Source organism: Hylobates moloch, unplaced genomic scaffold (assembly GCF_009828535.3).
Source record: "Hylobates moloch isolate HMO894 unplaced genomic scaffold, HMol_V3 SCAFFOLD_11, whole genome shotgun sequence".
Lineage (NCBI taxonomy): Eukaryota > Metazoa > Chordata > Mammalia > Primates > Hylobatidae > Hylobates > Hylobates moloch.
This window is the reverse complement of record NW_026652286.1, coordinates 101,933,935-101,954,434: the sequence shown is the minus strand read 5'-3', so window position 1 is coordinate 101,954,434 and position 20,500 is coordinate 101,933,935. Positions and strand designations below refer to the sequence as shown.

The window sequence follows — 20,500 nt, the reverse complement described above, 5'->3', positions numbered from 1 at the left end:
TTCTCATTTTTTTTATTCCATGTAATACATGGATACAGTTCATTTTAACTATTACATATATTTTCATTGTATGAATATACTGCAGTTACTTTTTCCAGTATCCCCAAAACATTTAGATGGTTGCAGTCTTTTTTTTTTTTTTACTATTATAGACCATGCCACATTGATCAGTTTTGTACATGTTCAGTTGTGCATGTGTGTATGACTTCTCTAAGGCATCCGAAAAGTGAGTTGCTGGGTTGAAAGGTGTGTGCCATTTCAGCATTGGTAGAGTTAGAGCCCTTTCTTAAAGAGGTTTTATTATTTTGTATTCACACCAATTGTGTATTAGAATTTTTTTCATTTTGCATCTCCTGCTGTGAGTTGGTTAGGTCAAAAATCTTTTTATTATGGAAATTCTCAAACATAATACAAAAGTAAATGTAGAATATAATAAACTCCTATGTACCCCTCACTTAGGTTCAAAAGTCTTTAATATGTGACCAATTTTGTTTTATCCAAAGCCACTCCCACCACCCATGATTATTTCAAAGCAAATCCCTGACATCATATCATTTCATCTGTTGCTATTTCAATGCACATCTCCAAAAGATCAGGATTCTTTTTTTAAAGTAATGGTTACATTTCTTTAGCATTACTTGTTTTTATTGGAGTATAATACTCCAATAAAAATAGCATTATACTCCAGTAAAAATAAATACTTTATTGGAATATAATAAAATTCATGTCTTAAGTGTACAGTGTGAAAAGTTTTGACAAATATATATAAGTAATCCATACCCCAATCAAGATATAGAACAATTTCATCTCCAACTGGAAGAGATCTATGCAGGCCTGACCCTTGTGTAAGAGAGAGGGAAGTAAAAGAGAAGTTTTCTCAGGCTGGTAGCAGAAAGAGAAGTCAGAGAGATTGGAGGCATGAGAAGGATTGGTCATGCATTGCTGTCTCCAAGATAGGAAGGGGACATGTGATGCCAGTGTCCAAGCAGAGAGTGGCCCTAGTCTGACAGCCAGCAAGGGACCTCCATGCTACAACTGCAAGGAAGTGAATTTGGCCAACAACCCGCATGAACTTGGAAGCAAATTTTTCTCCCCAGCCTTCAGATGAGAGTCAATCTTGGCTGACGCCTTTTTTTTTTTATGGCCTTGTAAGATCACTAGTTAATATCATTAACATCATTACTGATCTCATCAAGCTATCAAGTTCCTAGTATCAAATACAAATTCTCCAAAATCTAACTTTTACTTGAAAGTTCAAATTTTATCATTTTCAACAAATAACGCCAATTGTTTTCCTTGAAATGACTGGCTCACTTCATTTTTTAAGGAAATATCATTTGAGTAACCCTAATTTTTCTACCATTCTTTCAAGTAGAAATAATATGCCATGAAAAGTGGGGCTAGATGAACTCATCTTCCAGTTCAGTCACTCAGGTGCTTTTCTTGGAGACAACCCTCTGTTGTATAAAGTGTAAAGTGCTTCATGCCTGTTTCCTGTTTCATCACCCAGAATATCTGTCTAACTGATATGTAGATAATCTGTAGCTACACTAATGTCACCCATGAGTGTGGTTCTCAAACTCTGTGGGACCAAGATTAATACAAAGGATGTTTATTAGGATAATACTGATATCAACACCTGTGGGAAGGAAGAAACGGGAACAGAGAAGTGAGTAGAGGGAGAAGTTGAGTGTGATGCCAGTCTTTTTTTTTTTTTTTTTTTTGAGTCCGTCTCACTTTGTCACCCGGGCTGGAATGCAGTGGTGTGATCATGACTTCACTGCAGCCTTAACCTCCTGGGCTGAGGTGATCCTCCCACCTCAACCTTCCTAGAAGTTGGGACTACAGGCGTGTGCCATCAGGCCTGGCTAATTTTTGTATTTTTTGTGGAGACGGGGCTTCTCAATGTTGCCCAGGCTGGTCTTGAACTCCTGGGCTCAAGTGATTTGCCTGCCTCTGCCTCCCAAAGTGCTAGGATTACCGGCATGAGATGCAGTCTTAAGAAAGGCCTTAGCTGACTCTAGGGAATTCTGAATTGGGATGGCCCTTCAAAGTTGTTTTTAGTTGGGATGACTGAACCAAACCTTTATACAGTATCCCATCATTAGGTGTACTACTTTTATAGTTGGCCTCTGATTTTTTTAAGTGGTTGTGTAATGTTTTGTCCACAGTTGATAGTTTTTGTAAGATGTCGGAGATCTAGAATCCATTGAAGAACTAGAATTTGTTGGAGAAATACAAGCTACTCCACTGTTACTGGAACCAGGACTTCCCTAGGTTTTTAAAAAATTTAAAGTTGTATATAATTTGTTTGCTGGTCACACATCATAGTTACATTTGAGAATGTTGAAGATATTCCAGGCATTTTGCATTTTCTTTGGCAATACACTAACTTTCTCGTGTCTGTACTGAGATTTCATCTATAATCAGAAAACAAAATTATTAGCCACATGTGTAATAGCTGTCAAAAATAGGGCAGGATGTCTCAATAGAAAACCGTAACAATAACAAACAGTAAATATTTGCACAAGAAACAAAGTATGTGCTATGTAAAAATGAAAAATTACTTTTTAAATTTAAATTTTCTACTTTTTGAGGCAACGTCTCACTCTGTCACCCAGGCTGGAGTGCACTGGTGTGGTCTGGGCTCACTGCAGCCTCTGCTATCCAGGTTCAAGCGATTCTCCTGCTCAGCCTCTCGAATAGCTGGGATTACAGGCACCCACCACCATGGCTGGCTAATTTTTGCATTTTTAGTAGAAATGGGGTTTCACCATGTTGGCCAGGCTGGTCTCGAACTCCTGACCTTGAGTGATCTGCCCACCTTGGCCTTCCAAAGTGCTGGGATGACAGGTGTGAGCCACCATGCCTGGCCAAAATAATTACTTTATGGTATTGGATAATATATTAAATTTTGGACTCTTTTTTATGGATTTTTATATTTCACAAGTTAGCCAGTCATTGATTTGATGTATGATGTTTGATATGGTTCCTGTTGAAATAATTTAGCTCAAAGATATTTTATTTTAAAAAGTTTTACTCTCAGGCACATACTTATTGTGAAATATTACACATGAGAAATAATATTTTAAAAATATATTCTAGTTTAATTTGATGTCTCTAATATAGCTTGGAGAAGACACAAATGCCTATACTAAACTTGTTTGCTTTTTCCATATTTAACAAAAATATTGTGAGATATTTTATAACCAAATTTTTAAAAAGTAAATAGAATAAAACAGTAAATATGTTATGGAATGTAATTGCATCATTGTATGTTTCTGCTTGTATTCTCACTGTAAACTCAAATGAGAGAGATTAGGGAGAGGAAGGACAAATGCTTCCTGACTTTTATCCACGTCCAAAAACAACTACGTTTTTCAATAACATCTGAAACATTTCCTCAAAGACATGGATGGTGGATTTGGGAAACAAATAATTTCTTTTAAAGTAAGTTTTATTAAATAATTTGGATTGGCCAAGCAGTATAATGTTAAACTTTAGGGTTGTTTTCTCAACCTGTATGTTATAGTAATTATTTCTTTTACAAGAGTGCCACCCAATGTCCCAATTCTTTAGTAGCATATAGCTTAGTTTTTCATTTAGCAGCTTAAAAATATATTAAGGCTGGGCACAGTGATTCATGCTTGTAATCAGCACTTTGGGAGGCCGAGACAGGCAGATCGCTTGTGCCCAGGAGTTTGAGACCAGCCTGGGCAACATGGCAAAACCTTGTCTCTATAAAAATTACAAAAATTAGCCAGGTGTGGTGGCATGCCTGTGGTCCCAGCTACTAGGGAGACTGAGGTGGGCAGATCACTTGAGTCGGAGAAGGTTGAGGCTGCAGTGAGGGGATCCACCACTGCACTGCAGCTTGGGTGAGACCCTGCCCCCTACCCCCCAAAAAATTGTTGCTTGGAATTGGGCCATATTAATGTTATACATATATATACTTTAATATTCAGACTGTTCTGCCAAAAGTGATGAAAGTCAAAATCATTAAGTAATTGAATTTTTAAAAACATTGATTCATTTTAAGGGATTCAGATACATGGTGGTTTTCCTATGGCCCCTAGCCTAGTCGATAGCCTCTCCACTACATTACCTTTTGTGTTCTTGTAGCTCTATAGACTTTTCAGCCTTAAATTTGCAGTTAAGGCAGCATTGGGATTGCATAGTAGCGGTGATAGTAGTGGTATAGATACTTATCATAACATAATGTAAAAACAATATGAATTAGCTCTTTGATAATTGGGAGCATTTGATAATTAAGTTAGTAGTAAAAAGTTTAATTAGGGGAAAAAGTTTTTTCAACGGTTCACTAATTAATATAAACATAACTTCCAGAAAATTATTTAAATTATATAGTTTGTATATATTTTTTCAAATATTTCAAATATCTACATGTGACCCCTGCCTTAATTATAAATAAATTGCATCTGTTTATACAAATTCCCTTTGGTTTTCTGTCAGTACACACTTTACAAGTATGTGAGGTTAGTAAGTTAATGAAGACTAATGTTTTGCAATAATGCCCAAGTTAAGCCAAAAGAATAGTATAATTAAAAGCCTATATTTGACAAAAGCAAGTTCAGTTAAGATAATTGTATTCTTTAAAATACAGAGTTTAGATTTTTGTAAATCCAGAAACTTGTCCAGGTGGTACAGCATTCTGTAAAAAACAGAAGGCTTAAATTTTGACTTTTCTTCCCCTTGTTCTTCATCCTAGGGTAAATGATGTATAACTCACAACCTTATGTGAATTGGGCATAGCCAAATGTACCTTCATAGGTGATTGTGACTATTTAATAAAATTACATGTATTACTTAATGGAGTTTATTGCCAATTTTGTTATCTTTTTTTAAATTTAATTTTACTTTTAAGTTCTGGGATATATGTGCATGACAGCAGGTTTGTTATGTAGGTAAATGTATGCCATGGTGGTATCCTGCACCTGTCAACCCATCACCTAGGTATTAAGCCCCGCATGCATTAGCTACTTATCTCGATGGTCTCCCTTCCCCCACTTCCCCAACAAGCCCCAGTGTGTGATGTTTCTCTCCGTGTGTCAATGTGTTGTCATCATTCAGCTCCCACTTACTAGTGAGAACATGTGGTGTTTGATTTTTTGTTCCTGTGTTGGTTTGCTGAGGATAATGGCCTCCAGCTCCATCCATGTTCCTGCAAAGGACATGATCTCTTTCCTTTTTATGGCTACATAGTATTCCAATTTTGTTATCTTTTAAATGGGTTAAAAATAGTCAATTTTGTTGTCTTTTAAAAGGAAGAATGAATTTTGTTATCTTTTAAAAGGACTAACTTTTGGTTTTGTTGATTTTACTCTTATTTTTTTCTGTTCTCCATTTCTTTCTGCTCTGATACCTTTACTATTTTTATCTGCTTGCTTTGAATTTAGTTTGTTCTTTTACCAGTTTTTAAAATTTAGATTATTGATGTGAAATCTTTCTACTTTTTAAAATACAGGCATTTACAGCTATAAATTTCCTCGAAGTATGGCTTTCATTACATCTCATTAGTTTTGGTGGTTGTGTTTTTGTTTTCATTTGTCTCAAAGTATTTTCCTATTTCCCATCTGAATTCTTTTTGACCTGTTATTTAGGAGTGAGTTTAATTTCCACTTACTTGTATATCTCTCAGATCTCCTTGTTATTAATTTCTAATTTTGTTCCGTTGTTTTTAGAGAGCGTAGTTTGTGTGATTTCAGCCCTTTTAAATGTATCAAGATTGGTTTTATGACCTACCATATGTTCTATCCTGAAATGTTCCATGTGCACTTGAGAAGAATGTACATGTTATTGTTGTTGGGTAAAATACCCTATAGGTGTCTATTAGGTCAGGTTGATTTACAGTGTTGTTCAGGTCTCTATTCCTTGTTGACCATTTAATTATTTTATCCAATATTGAAAGCAGGATATTGAAGTCTCTGTTATTGTTTCATTGTCTATTTGTCCTCTGAAGTCTGTCAGTTTTGTTTCATGTATTTTGGGTGTCTGTTGTTGGATGTCTGCTACAAATTTACCTCTTTATCATTCTAAAATATCCCTTGTCTCTAGTAACAGTTTTTTTCTTAAAATCTTATTTTGTTAGATATTAGTATAGCCATTTTCAGCTCTCCTTTTGGTATTGTTTTCATGAAATATCTTTTGCATCCTTTCACTTTCAACCTATTCATGTCTTTATATTTAAAGTGTGTTTCTTGTAGAAAGCATATAGTTGGATCAGTTTAGTTTAGTTTTTTTAGTTTTTTTTTTTTTTTTAAAACTCTGTCAATGTAATGTTTAATTGGAATATTTAGTCTTCGTACATTTCATGTAATTACTGATAAGATAGGATTTATTTCTGCCATTTTGCCATTTGTTTTCTATGTGTCTTATGTATTTTTTCCCATTTTTCCTCCGTTACCGCATTCTTTTTTGTTAAATATTTTCTAGTGCATAATTTTAATTTCCTTATCTTGTATTTTAGTATATTTTTTGAGTTATTTTGTTAGTGGTTGCCCTGGGGATTATAATTAACAATTGAAAATTTAATTTATAGCAATCTAGTTTGAATTAATACCCACTTAATTTTAATAGTATATAAAAACTTTGTTCCCATATAGTGCCTTCCCTTCCCCTTCCTTTGTACTATTACTTCATACAAATTATTCTTTATACATTGTGTGCCCATTAACCAGATTTATGATTTGCTCTGTGCAACTGTCTTTTAAATTAGATAGAAGAAGAAAAGAAAAATATAAGCAAAAATATATTTATACTGTCATTCATACTTACCTATGTAGTTAGCTTTACCTGTGCTTTTTATTTCTTCATCTGCATTTGAGTTAATCTAGCGTTCTTTTATTTCAGTCTGAAGGACTCCCTTTATCATTTCTTTTGGGGCAGATTTTCTAACTACAAATTCTCTTAGTCTCTGTTTATCTGAGAATGTCTTAATTTCATCATATTTGGTGGATATAGTGTGTCATGTGTCCCTTGTAGAAAGCATACTTGGATCATGTTTTTTTCTTTTTTAACCATTCTGTCAGTAGAATGTTTAATTGGAGTATTTATCCATGTACATTTAACATAATAACTGATAAGATAGGATTTACTTCTGCCATTTTGCTGTTTGTTTTTTATGTGTCTTGTTAACAATTTCTTTTTTCCCTTTTTTGTACTGGAAAATATTTAACAGAAAAGAATGCCATAATGGAGGGAAAAAAGGGGGAAAATGACATTGTTTCACAAGTCTTGATTGACAGTCATTTTTCTTTCAGCACTTTGAATATGTAATTCTACTGCCTTCTGGCCTCCATGATTTCTGATCAGAAACCAGCTGTTAATGTTATGGAGGATCCCTTGTATGTGATGTGTCGCTTTTTTCTTGCTGCTTTGTCTTTGGATAGTTTGATTATGGTATGTAGGTGTGGATCTTTTTGAGTTTATCCTACTTGGAGTTGGTTTTGGATGTACAGATTTTAATGCTTTTCATCAAAGTTGTGAAGGTTTTGGCCGTGATTTCTTTAGATAATTCTTCTGTTCCTTTCTCTCCTCCCCTCTCACTATGTGTATGCAAGTATGCTTGATGGTGTCCTACAGTTCTCTAGGCATTGTTCCTTTATCTTCATTTTGTTTTCTTTCTTTCTGTTTTTGGATTAGATAATCTCAATTGACCTATCTTCATATTTGAATAATTTTTCTTTCGTTTTCTCAGATTTGCTGTTGAGCCCGTCTAGTGAATTTTTCATTTCAGTAATTGTACTTTTCAATCCTGAATTTCTGTTTGGTTCTTAAAGCTTTTTTTTAATATTCTGTATTTGGTGGGGCATCATTCTCATACTTTCTTTACACAGTTTCCTTTAGTTCTTTGAACATATTTAAGATAATTGATTTAAAATCTTTGTCTAATACAGCCAACATCTGGGTTTCCTTAAGGTCAGTTTCTGTTGATTGTTTTTCCCTCTATGTATAGGCCATACTTTTTTGTTTCTTGGTGTGTCTTGTAATTTTGTTGTTGTTGTTGAAGACTGGACATTTTATATAATACAGTGGGGTGGCAACTTTGAAAATCATATTTGGCCCCAGGTGCCTTATTGTTGCTGTTTGTTGTTCTTTGTTAAGTGACTTTTCTGTAATAATTCTGTAAAGTTTGTATTCTCTGTGCATGGCCACAGAAGTCTGTTCACATGGCTTTGTGGTCAGCTAGTGATTGTGCAGATTTCCTTAAACTCCAGGGACCATTTTCCCAGTTTTTGCTGAGAGGCTCTTTGTGTGTGTTGGTACACTCCCTTAACAGTCATCCAGACATTTGATAACTTTGCTTAGCCATCACTTCCTTCTTGCACAGAGCCTCTGGGTCAGTCTTCTCAGGACTTCTTTGAGCATGTACACAGTTCTGAGCATACACACAGCCCTGTACATGTGAATAGACTTTTAGATTTTCAGGAATATGTCTAAACTTTTCAAAGTCTCCATGGGCATCTTACTTTTCAGTTTTTTTCTTTTAAGCTTTTTCATTAGTGTATTTATCTTTGTCCTGCTGCTTTCTACCATTTCAGGTAGCCACAACATTAAATAATTGCCTCAAAATACTTTTTTTCTTTGCAAAACAGGCTCTCACCCTGTCACTCAGGCTGGAGTGCAGTGGCATGATCATAGCTCACTGCAGCCTTAAACTCTTTCAGGGTATCCTCCTGCGTCAGCCTCTCAAGTAGCTGGGACTACAGGTATGCACCATCATACCTGGCTAATATTTAATTTTTATACAGATAGAGTCTTGCTATGTTGTCCAGGCTGGTCTCAAACCCTTGACCTCAAATGATTCTCCTGGTTCAGCCTCCTAGAGTGTTGGGATAACAGGCATGGGCCACCCCGCCTGGCCCTCTAAATATTTTTGACAAGTGCTTGTGGGGAAGAGATTTTTTTTTTTTTTTCTCTAGCCAATCTCTGAGTCAGGTCAAATAAAGACAGTCCAAGTAGCGTGTTTGAGGATGTCACTGGATAGGTTAATATAATAACAGTTCTCTGGGAATGAGGCTTTGAAGGCACTTAAAATCTGTTGGTGGCTGCCAGGCTCCTGGCTTTCAGTGGTATTATGAGTTGTTGGTTTTCATGGTGACTGTGGAGCTGCAGATCAGAGGGAAGGAATAGGGTAAGTTGAAATACCACTAAATTTGCTGTTCTTACAGAGATTCAGCTGTTTTTCTTGAAAAAATGTTCCATGGATTGCTGCAAGCTTTTAATTTATTTCCAGAATTTTGAAAAAGTTGAGAGAATTTTCAGAGGTACTCACTCTACTGTTTTCACTGATGTAATTCTTATGGCTGTTACTCAAAGCTCAATAAATGTAGGTTCCTTTCCTTCACTGTCATTGGCTTGAACTACCAAGATTTTAATACGTGACCATTCTGTTTTAGATATTTTACAATCTGGATTTAGGTTCTGAAATTTGAATCTCTTGCCGTATATTCCAGTCCAATTCTGAGAATTCTGCAACCATGACAGAGTGTGGATGGTGTAGTGCATCAGATGTTGGTGCTGACATCTGTTGTCTTTACTGCTTTCCTGTCTGAATGCAAAACCTCAGTTAATGGACAACAGTGCACTTAGATGAGCTGTTTCTTGGTTTTTATTTCATTATTTCATATCACTGTGGAGCCTATCAGCTCTTCACTTGTACTCAAGAAGAAAGCCAACAACTGAATTGAGTTGGTATCTTTTTATTTCTACCCTGAAATTTCTGGTACTGCTTCTTCATATTTACTTCAAGTAGTCCCAAAATGTGATTTAAGTATCTTATCTGGACAGATGTCTAGTGGATTCTTTCTTTGGCTGAAACTTTGTTTCTGGTGAGTATCATAGACATTATTCGTCTTAATTGCTTAATGTTCTTTGGGAAATCCTGGCATGTAGAAATCTCTTTGGCTCTCTCTGACAGGAGTATTGAATTTACTTTTTGTTTTGTTGTGGATCAGCTGTCTTTTACTTCTTTAGCTGTTTTTTAAAAATGAATATTTGATATTTAAATTGGTATCTAAACCAGATCTTTATTTTAGATTTTTAAAAGGTTAATGAAAACATCTGTATTCATAAAAGTAAGCAAACATCTTTTCCACATTTTCCCCCTAAATTATGCCAAGATTATATCTTGAAAATACACTTTATGTTTTCCCACTACCATTCCTGCCATCACCCAGCCTTCTGCCACCCCTCCCTAGAGTCTATTTCACTGCTTATTATATCCGTCCTGTGCTGCAGCATTCAGTCATGAATTGTCAGGACAAAAGGAAAATGTATGAAACAAACAAAAATCATTCTTCAATTCCACTGATATGACAGCTAAGCTTTATGTAGTTGGGTAGTGATAAATTTTGAGCTTGTTAAACATTCCAAGCAAGCTAGAGGTACAGAGTAGATAAAATTCAGTCCACTTATATTTGTTCAGTAAGGAAGCCACTAGCCATATGTGGTTATTGAGCCCTTGGGATGTTGCTATTCTGAATTAAAATGTGTACTGTAAGTGGAAAATTCAAGCTGTGTTCAAAGACTTAGTATGAAAAAAGAATGTGAAATCTCATTAGTGTTAGAATATTGATGACACATTGAACTGATAATGATTTGGATGTATTGAGTTAGACAAAATATATTACAAAAATTAAGTTTACCTTTTAAAAAAGTTTTATTAAAGTAGCTACTAAGAAATTTAAAACAATATATACCACTTGCATTATTTCTATAGTTTGACACAGCACTGCACTAGACCCTTGCTAGTCAAGGGGATGCTGCAATGTCCTTTTTTCCCCCCAGAATACAACATCTCCCGACTCCAAGCATACTGAGTCAGAATCTGCATTTTAGTAAGATCCCCATGTGATTTCTTTTTACATTAAAGTTTGCAAACAAGAAGTATTGCACTCTTAGATTGCTGCAGGATGAACAGATTTGCAGGTAAAATTTTGCATAGAATCAGTTGCCAGAGAGGTTGCACTTAAAGAGTACTAAAAAGTAGGTTGTGAATGAGAACAGTGACAACATGTTTTCCCAGGTGTATTTCTGTTTAAACTCTTGGTAAGGAGAGTAACTATCTTTCTCTTCTCCCTTTTGCTATATATCGGTTTATTCCCTGGATATAACCTTTCCGGACCGTGCAGAAATTTATTTTCTTTGAATTATTTTTACACTTAATTAGGGTGTAATTCTACTTAAAATTTGAGAAAACTTCCTGTGTCTTGTAGTGTAGCAGGGTATAGGTTTTGGCAATTAAAGCATCAAGGTTGGAGTTCTCCGGCTTTTTTACTTAGTAGCATTGTGTCCTTGGGAAAGTTGCTTAACCTGTCTGAACCTATTGCTTAACCTGTCTGAACTTGCATACTGAAGAAAAAACACTAAGCAGCTTTCATATACTTGCTGGTAAAACTGGACCAAGTAAATTATCACTTGGTCTCTTTGAGGGTTCTGTAACTCTTAGGTTCACTTGTCACATTTCTTCTTGATGCGGGAATATGCTTTAGAGTAGCAAAAGAGACCAGTACTACTTAAAATATTTAATCAATGCTGAAGGTAAATGAATGCTTCAAATGCTGCTGTTTCTTCCTCCTGTTGCTCAGTAAACTCCAGTAGTAGCTGTAGTTGTCAATATTTCAGAAGTAATTGGTCCCACAGTGCCTATCTGCAGGATTCTTTGGGTTCTGCATATTCACAATGTCCCTGAGTAAAGAGGGCCAGTGACTCAGTGAGGTCGTGGAAGGAAAGAGAAGATTTGAATGTCCACAAGTAACATACTGTGGGTACGTCCAGAAGGAGCAGAAAGAAAGAAGAGGGTTGGAGCATAGAGTCCCATTGCCCACTATTTTTAAAATTTTTTTTAGAGACAAGATCTTGTTCTGTCATCCAGACTAGGGTGCAAGGGTGTGATCATAGCTTACAGCAGCCTGGACCTCCTGCCCTTGCCCACTATTGGCCTCAGCTCTAGGTTGAGGCTCTCCTCTGGGAGGCCTGTTGGTCCTCTACTGCTTGTACTCTTCCTCATTTCTTCAGTATTCACCATTGCAGGATGAGTGCAGAGAGCCCTGGAGTTTCTGGGGCGCAGCTCAGGACTGGGATTGGTTCCACTCATCTCTGCTGCCTATGAATTTTTACCATAAACACACACACACACACACACACACACACACACACACACACACACAGAGTAATGACAATTACAAAGCTTGTTTTGATTGTAATGGGGTTTTAGGAGGGAGCAAAATTAAAATGCATATTTTCAGCCTACCCCCTTCCTTTAGAAGGCTAGTTCATTGTCTGATTTCTTTTAAATTTGTTCTTATTCATTAATAAATAGAAGTTTGTGATGTTTAATTGACATTAAAAATTCTATTCAATTAAAATGGATATGGTGATTATCTTATTATTGTCTTTGCTAGAAACTTTGCCTCCTTAAAATAAGACTTCATGGCTTCGCATAGATTTTATGTTTGTGGGCAGTATCATTTTTCAGTTTTCTTTATATCATACTGGGAAAATTATGTGTCTGAAAATATCGGTGTCCTCAGCTTCCAGACATTATTTCTTTCATTTTTTTTCTGTAGACTTTTTTTTTTCCTAGTTAGAATATATACCATCTTCTGAGCTGTATTCGAAACATCGCTTCACATTAGAATCACCAAGGGAGCTTTTAATAAATAATGATGCCTTCTCTTTATCCCTAGAGAATCTGATTTAGTTGGTGAGATTCAGGTTTTGGTATGTTTTAAAGGCTCCTTAGGGAATTTTAATGTGTAGTTAGACTTCAGAACTGTTGTGCCATTGAATTGAGTTTAACCTGTGAAATAGCTGTAAAAATGAATAAAATATAACTTGGAGCAAATATGTTACCATTACAGAGTCTACACAAGAACAGTTACTAGGCTTTAATGTAAAAGAATCACCTACAAGTTCTTAAACAGTGCAGCTTTCTGAGTCTTAACTAGTTTACTAGTTCTAGAGTGGAGCCTAGAAACCTGCATTTTTAATTGCTTTGCAGGTCATTGTGATGCAGATGGTTCACAGTCCACTGCATCCAACCAAACTGGATTCTAATCAGAGGATATGTGTTTATTGAGGAATCTGTATCTTCTCATGTTGAGAAAACTTGACCATGGCAAGTAAAAATTTATGTATTCTGCTGTACTTGGGGAATATATACTCTACTTAGTTTTTGGACAGTTTTTGAGTAACCTTTTGTTTTCTGTTGTACTGATGCATTAAAGCTAAAATATATATATTTTTCCTTTCCCCCTTGCTTCCAAAGTTTATTCACGTATTTTCATTGTTAGTATCAGTCACACTTAGAAAAATTCTTAGTTCTGTGCCATATACAGACCCTTCCTTTTGCCTTAAAATTTAACTGTAGTGATCTATCTTTTTTCCTCCCACATTCTCTGTGCTCCTGGACACTCCAAATGGTGAATAAACGTACTGAAGGGATTTAAGCTACATTATCTCAGTTAATGATATTCTGGTTTAAAAAAAGTTGATCCATTTTGGAGAATGTTTCAGATATAGGGAAAACATATTCATTGTTAAGTGATCTGGTCTGTCTGATCTAGTTTTCTAAAGTAATTTATGCAAGTGCTATAGTTTCAGGAACCTCATTTGCCCAAAATAGAATTTCTTTTCACTTTTTGTCCATGAGCTTTAGGGTAGAGAAATGTGTTTGAAAACTGTATGGCCAGGTTTTATTTTTTCATGTCAAAATGGTTATGGATTATTCTGCTTGAAGCCTGGCAGACTAATTATGTGGGATTGAGAATGAACACTGTGTGTGTGTGTGTGTGTGTGTGTGTGTGTGTGTGTATGTATGTGTGTAGTTAATGTGAATATTAATAACCTCCAGATGTCATTTTTGTTTGTAAGTAGGAGCATGTCTCTACTTTTTTCACTCTGGGAGACAATTATTGTGTGGCAGAAAAAGTGCTCTTGACTTGTAGAAGCTTCAGGCAAGAAGTCTAAGTGCTTATCTTTATGCATAATATGCTAATGTTATTGAAATTATAACAGATGAGAAAAGTTTGAAAAATTACTGGAGAGATATTTCTGGGCCAGAAAAATAGAGACCATGACCAGCTAGTCTGAGAGATGGCCAGACAGTGTGATTTTTGCTGGTTTGCAAGACTTTCTCTACTCTTGTGTACTGCTTATGTGAAGCATGAATTGCATGACAGATCTCAGAAACAGCCGAAACATAGGTTTAAACTTTCTTGTTTATCATTTGTGAGGATAGGAATACTAGAAAAGTTACCAAAAAGGTGTCTCAGCTTGAACTCAGTAAAACAGAAGGAAAAGATATGCTTTGTAAATTCACAACCATTTTTATCATTGATGATTATGACTATCTTAATAGCATGGATAAAGAATGAGAAAATGATTTTTGTATATATAGTCCTAGGTACTTGCAACTGAAATTTGTATTTATTTCCCGATAGGAAAAAAGTACACCTTTCAAAATAAAGGTATTTCTATTTGAAATAATGCCCTAAATGGGAGAATAATTCTAAAAAGTCAGCGATCAGGTTCTCAAGAGCATAATCTGAGGTTGAAATCTAATTGAATGCAGCACCTCATCCCAATGTGGCCCAATGGCTGGTTGACGTAGGGTATAAAGGGCTGTCTGTCTTGCCCTTTCTCAATTCTGAAGGGCCATGCTAACTTCAGTGCTCCCTGAAGGGTTGGCCATGGCTCTCATTGGGTCTGCAATGAAGTTCATCTGTTCAGCTTCTTCCTTTGCTCAATTCCTATTTCTTCTCCTCCTTACAACAGATTTCTTCTCACCCACACTCCCTAATTAACATTCTACTTGAGAAATGTGTCAGAGTCTGCTTCCTGGAGAATCTAACCTGCAGTATCCACCTTGTGTTACTATAAGGTTTTACTTTTTCATTGGCTAGGAATTGTAATCCTGAATAGTTTTGTTGTTGTTGTTGTTTTTTTTTTAAATTCAGCACTAGGTGGGAGTTCTCCAGTGCGTCAGATGCTTTCATTTGGAAAATATTTTACTCAGGCTCCTTTCCCCCATTCCGTCTTCCTTTGATATGTATTATTCCGTTGCTTTTCTGTCTCATCTCTCCTGCTGCCTTTTATAGTTCTGACATTGCCATTTATATTAATATAAATTTATATCTGAGGAGATCAGGGAAGGGTTCTTAAAGGAAATGACACTTGAGCTAATTTAGGACAAGTAGGATTTTGTGTAGGGGGCTTTGTGTGTGTGTGTGTGTGTGTATGTGATTAGCTGCTGTGGGAGATGGAATGCATTAAAGGTGTAGGGAACCATCTCTCTAAAGAACTTGAAACAGCTTGATAAAGGTGGAGAGTTATAAACAGTTCCTATGACTGACAGAAGAAACAATGTTAAGTATAGAAGGACCAGGGCATGTTTATCATTTGAGGAAGTTTGCACTTCTTTAGCAGTGGGCTACTATCGATAAGTTTGTCTTATGTTCTCAGGATAAGCTTTATAATAAATAGGTATTATTTAACGTATTTAATATTTCACAGTATATTTAAAGCCATGAAATGATATTTAAAAGGTTTTGAATTTGCATAAAGCTAATGACTTAAGTGTCAACAGATTTTAAAAGTAGATATCACAGTTGGTTTTGATGTTTTACCTGAGAGTCTGCACAGTAACAAGAGCAGCTTACAAGCAGTTTACTGTGTAGTTGGTACTGTGTTAAGTCCATTGTGTACATTGTCACGCTTAATTCTCCCAATGTCCATCTCAGTTAGTTCCTGTTAGTCCAATTTTGCAGGTAAGAAAATTGAGGCCTATGTTAAGTAGCCTGCCCAGGGTCCCATAGTAATCACCACATTTGGGATTTGAACTTAGGTTTGAACTCACTACCAAGGTAGTGCTTCTAACCATTTTGCAAAGCTGACTTCCGTGACCTGTATATGTCTATTTCTTTGACTGGTGTATTTATTTCAAAAATTAGAATAATCCTTGAGGAGTATTTCAAAACTTGTTTTCTTAGTCATTTCTTAATTAAAAATCTTCAGAAATCAGAAATGGAGAATAGACAGTACTGAGCTTTATACTTTGAGTATATTTTTCTAGGGGATGTATAAAGATATCTCAGGCAGTTACGTGATTCATGATATATAAATTACAGAGTATATGTATACATGGTTATAAAAGTTAGCTCTAGAAAATGCTCATAGAAGAGAGATATCTTTTATACTGAACTTGTAAAAAATAAATACTGCCTGGGATTTAACATCTTCCTACCACTTAGGCAGTGTTAGATTTTGGCAAGGCATACCCCTTGGCATGTCATGGACCCAGGGTGACCTATCTTGTACTACTGTTGTGTATCAGTTTCTTCATTAACCTTGTATATGGTTTGTGTTACTCTGGTGGCAGCTTTTTTCAGAGCATAGATGACAGGTTTCTGGATTGCTTATAACAATAGCTAACAAGAAAGGGGGAAATACAGGTTTTGATATCAGACAGGGTTGAATTTAGAGCAGAAAAGATTTAAAGAGGTAAAGAAGGAGGTTTACAGTAATAAAGAGTGCACCCTGATTATTTGTGCTCCAAATAACATAGCATTAACAAACATAAAGTCAAAACTATAGAAAATAAGGAAAAATAAAATATTGGACAAAGCAGTAGCCAAAAATTAAGTAAAGATTTAGAAAAACCTGATTAATGTGTGAGGTATAATGTTAGTTAAAATATGTTTAGTTTTATGCTCAATAAACAGAGCGCACCTTGTTTTCAAGTTCTCTTGGAACATTACAAAAACTGATTATATATTGGGCCATTTAAAAAAAAAAACTTCAGTAAATTTCCCAAAATAGAAATAGTTGAGGTGGAATAAAAGTAGAAATTAATAATTTTAGAAAAAACTTATAAAAACAAATCACTATCACTGGGCAATTAAAACTCTTTAAATAAATTTTCGAGTTAAAGAAGAATTTAAAATTTGTAGAAAATGATGATAAAATATATTAGAACCTTTGGGGACTCAGCTAAAACCTGAAAGATTGTCTTGTCTTTTTTTTTTTTTTTTTTTTTTAGACAGTCTCGCTCTGTTGCCCAGGCTGGAGTGCAGTGGCGCAATCTTGGCTCACTGCAGCCTTTGCCTCCTGGGTTCAAGCAATTTTCCTGCCTCACTCCCGAATAGCTGGGATTACAGGCACCAGCCACCATGCTGGGCTAATTTTTGTATTTTTAGTAAGGTCAGGATTTCACCAGGCTGGTCTTGAACTCCTAACCTCAAGTAATACACCTGCCTGGACCTCCCAAAGTGCTGGGATTACAGGAGTGAGCCACTGCCCCCGGCCTTAAATATACATATTAATAAAGAATTAGAATAAATGAATTATCCATGTAACTCAAGGAGAGAGGAAAAGAATACCAAAATATATTATTCAAAGAGAACAGAGGAGGATTTGAATAAAGACTGGTAGTCTGAATAGTGGCCTGTCAAATATGTCCACATCCGAATCCCTGGAACCTCTATGTTACTCTGCATGGTGTGTTTGTTGCTGCTGCAATGAATTACCACAGACTTGGTGGCTATAAGAGTAGAAACTTACTCTCCTAGTTTTGGAGACCAGAAGTCTGAACTAAGGTGTGGGCAGGGTTGTCCTCGCTCCAGAGGCTCTAGGTGAGAGTTCTTTCCTTGCCTTTTCTTGTTGCTGGTAGCTGCTGACGTTCTTGTCATTCCAATTTCTGCCTCTGTTTTCACATCGCTCTTTTCTCCTCTGTGTCCAGACCCCCTCTGCCTCTCTCTAACAAGCATTTAGAGACTGCCTGCATAATCCAGGATTATCTTCTCATCTCAAAATTCTTCATTTATTCAAGTCGGCAAAGACTCTTTTTTTCAAATAAGGTAGCATTTATAACTTTTAGGGATTAGGACATGGAGGTATTTTTGGGAGCCGTATCAGTTTGCCATACATGGCAAAAGGGACTTTGCAGATGTGATTAAGCTAATGATTTTGAGATAGGGAGATTATCCTGGATTATCTGGGTGAGCCGATGGTAATCACAGGGATTCTCAGAGAGACAGGAGAGTCAGGCTGAGTAGTAGATGTAATTACAGAAGCAAGAAGTTGGAGTGATGTGAGGAAGGGGTCATGAGCCAAGGAATGTAAATAGCCTTTAGAAACTGAAAAAGGCAAGGAAATAGATTCTCCCCTCTCCAGAAGGAACCAGCCCTGCTGAAACCTTGATGTTAGCCTACTGAGACTGATTTTGGACTTCTGACCTTCAGAATTGTAAGATAATACATTTCTGTTGTTTTAAGCCATTGAATTTGGAGTGACTTGTTACAACAGCAGTTGGAAACTAATACCATGATCAAAGCAGAAATTAATACATATAGAATGCCCTGAGTGCTAGGATGTGTTCTAGCACATACATGAACTCATTTGGTTCTCACAATTACCTTATGAGGAAAGGAGCTGTTACTGCTAAACTGAGGCACCAAAACCCTAATCCTAACCAAATGATAAGGAAACCTTAACCCTAGGTTTAAGAAAGGGTAAAATTAAAGAGAGATGAGGGCTGGGGGTTGTGGTCACCCTGTGGTTGTAAGAATAGCAGCATGTGAGTTATTGTGAAGTGATGGAAGGAGGCTGCTCAGAAAGAGGAGAGAAAGTTGTTAACACCTGAGTAGAGGATGTGGCTCATTGTCCTGTGAGGTATATGTATTTCGAGTGTTCCTAAGCGGCTGGGGTCAGCTGCATGCAGTTTTCTTAATTCACTTGGTTTAGGGATGGACAAACTGTCCTGCTTGTTTGGGTCAATAAAGTTTTATTGAAAAACAGCCATGCCCATTCATTTGCTATTGTCTGTGGCTGCTCTCCTTCTACGAAGATGGAGTTGAGCAGCTGTGACAGAGACCATGTGGTCCACAAAGCCTAAACTATTTATTATCTGGCCCTTTACAGAAAAAGCTTGCTGACCATACCTAGTGCTCTTGTCAGATGAAGTCACGCGTAAGCAAATACTGAATTCATGCCGTGTTCACATTGTTCCCTCATATATCAATCGATTTGAAACAAATTTGCATCTTCAAAGCAAATGTTGTGGCAAAATTGTCTCTACGTGGAACCTAAGACTGTAGTCCACCTCTGGAGAGCAGAGTGAAGGCAACAAAGGAGAGACGCCTTCCTGGAAGCCCTTTGAACCCCCTCAATCTCTCTGTGCTTAAAGTGAGACCACCCCTTAGATAGTTTCAGTTACATGAATCGATAGATTCATTTTCATTCAAGCCAGTTCTAGTTATGTTTTCTGTCACTTAAAATAGCAATTAAGAAACTTTTTATTTTAGAATAATTTTAGATTTATGGAAAAGTTGCAGATATAGAACAGAGACTTCTCATTGACCTAATATCCAATTTCCCCTACTGTTGACATCTTACATTAGTGTGGTATGTTCATCACACGTAATGAACCAATATGGATATATTATTGTTAACTGAAGTCTGTACTTCATTTGAATTTCTTTAGTTTCTTCCTCCTTTTTCCTTCTATTCCAGGATTTCATCTGGGATGCCATTACCTTGAATCATTTCTCCATAGGCTTCTTTTTGTTGCGACAGTTTCTCAGACTTTCCTTGATTTTGATGAACTTTACGATTTTGACTAGTACTGGTCAGTTATTGTGTAGAATGTCCCCCAGTCTTAGTTTGTCTGATTTTTTTTTTCCTCATTGTGAGACTGGAGTTACGGGTTTTCCAGAGGGGTCTGCAATTCTCTTTTAAAAATTACTACTTGAGGTATAAGAAAACAAAACAAACATTCTTACCTGCAGGATTTTTTATAATTTTTATTAAAAATTATTTAAAACACTGACTTTTCACGCTACAAAACTGTTTATTCTCCTTTCCTTTCTCTTCCTGACCTCATTTAATGCCTCAATTTATTATCCCTGTAGTGTCTTCGTATGATTTGTCATTTTGGCTGTCACAGAGCACTGTATTTGAAGTGTTTTAAAATGGCTTATGTAGCATTATGAAAATGTTGCACTATTAAAAATGTTATCTACATCAAAATTCAAGATAAGGGAAGCTGACATTTTCAGGAGTTTTGTCTATTTATATTACATTAAATGTTACTAACATCATTTAATATTATCATATAATATTAAAATATAGCATTCATTTACTGTAATTGAGATTGGCCACACTATTTAACATGTCCTGCAGTACCTTATAAGAGTACTGTGATGACATCTTGGACTCATGTATCAGTGACCTGTCTCCATTACTGTTGTGCACCTGCTGCCAGTTGCAGGGAATCTCATTATGTTATTACTGGCTCTCAGTTGCCTTTGGCAAGTAGTTCTGACAAATGGAAGATTAAAATGTAACTACTATAGGTGGCAAGCCACGTTCTTTGTGTCAGTTAAAATACCTCCTGAGTATTTTTCTGGTTTAACTCAGGAAGCAGTGATTTTGTCCATTTTCGGTGAAGGGTGAGTTACATTGAACATTGCAGCCTGTT

The 20,500-nt window shown here is 36.1% G+C and overlaps 1 protein-coding gene across 3 annotated transcripts in view; it reads left to right on the top strand.

The window, feature by feature from the left end:
* The window catches only part of ARHGAP32 (Rho GTPase activating protein 32), a 309,513-nt gene that overhangs the window by 50,584 nt on the left and 238,429 nt on the right, over nucleotides 1-20,500 (top strand). The window lies entirely within an intron of this gene.